Source organism: Brassica napus, chromosome C4, assembly GCF_020379485.1.
Source record: "Brassica napus cultivar Da-Ae chromosome C4, Da-Ae, whole genome shotgun sequence".
Taxonomy (NCBI): Eukaryota; Viridiplantae; Streptophyta; class Magnoliopsida; order Brassicales; family Brassicaceae; genus Brassica; species Brassica napus.
Window position 1 is genome coordinate 44,789,157 of NC_063447.1, and position 1,434 is coordinate 44,790,590.

Below are 1,434 nucleotides of genomic sequence, written 5' to 3' on the forward strand. Positions count from 1 at the left end.
AGATCTAAAGGTTTAGTAAAAAGATCAGCTAGTTGTAATTCTGTGACAACATGTTCAATCACTACCTGTTGTTCATCGACTAGTTCCCTGATGAAGTGATGTCGAATGTCAATGTGCTTGGTCCTTGAGTGTTGCACCGGATTCTTTGATATGTCGATTGCACTCTTGTTGTCACAGTAGACCAGAAATGATCCAGTATACATGCCATAGTCAGCAGAAATTTGCTTCATCCACATCAGCTGCGTGCAGCAACTTCCCATAACATTGTATTCTGCCTCTGCGGAAGACAATGATACAGAATTCTACTTCTTGCTCAACCATGCAACCAGGTTGTTTCCAAGAAAGAAACACCCCCCACTGGTACTCTTTCGATCGTCTATACTTCCAGCCCAATCTGCATCACAGTATCCAACAAGATTTCCATTCGATCCCTTTGAGTAGTAGATCCCAAGATTAACTGTGCCTTTGACATATTGAATGATTCTCTTAGTTGCCTCCAGATGAGACTTCTTTGGCTTTGCTTGGTACCTAGCACATATCCCCACACTTAGACTTAGATCTGGTCGACTAGCTGTCAGATAAAGTAGGCTTCCGATCATCCCTCTATACAGCTTTGTGTCCACTGGTTCACCCTCCTCATCTTTGCAACTCTTGTTTGTCGAGCTCATTGGAGTTTTTGCCTCCTTGCAGTGATTCAGTTGAAATCTCTTCAGTAGTGCCTTTGCATAGGTACTTTGCGAGATGAAAACACCTTCCTCTGTCTGCTGTATTTGTAGCCCGAGGAAATATTTCAACGCTCCCACCATGCTCATCTCAAACTCTTTGGTCATGTCTCGAGTGAAACCATCTGCAATTTGTTTAGATGTTCCTCCAAAAATGATGTCGTCAACATAGATATGAACCACCGGCATCTCTGTTTTATTCTTCAGCACAAGTAGTGTTTTATCAACACTTCCTCTGATGTAGCCTTTGTCAACCAGAAAGTTTATCAACCTTTCATACCATGATCGAGGTGCTTGCTTCAACCCGTATAGATCTTTGTTGAGTTTGTATACATACTCATGATTAGTTGCGTCGTCAAAACCCTTAGACTGATGCACATATACTTCTTCAGACAGTATCTCATTCAGAAATGCACTCTTAACATCCATTTGGTACACTGTGAAGTTCATGATGCATGTCATTCCAATGAACAGTCTGATAGACTCCAATCTAGCCACTGGAGTGAATGTTTCTTCAAAATCAACTCCCTCGATTTGCGAATACTCCTGAGCCACTAATCTTGCTTTGTTGCTGACCACATATCCATTCTCATCAATCTTGTTCTTGAAGATCCACTTAGTCCCAACTATGTGACCATCAGATGGCTTCTTCACCAACTCCCATACATCATTTCAGATGAACTGTTCTATTTCCTCCTGCATGGCTTGAATC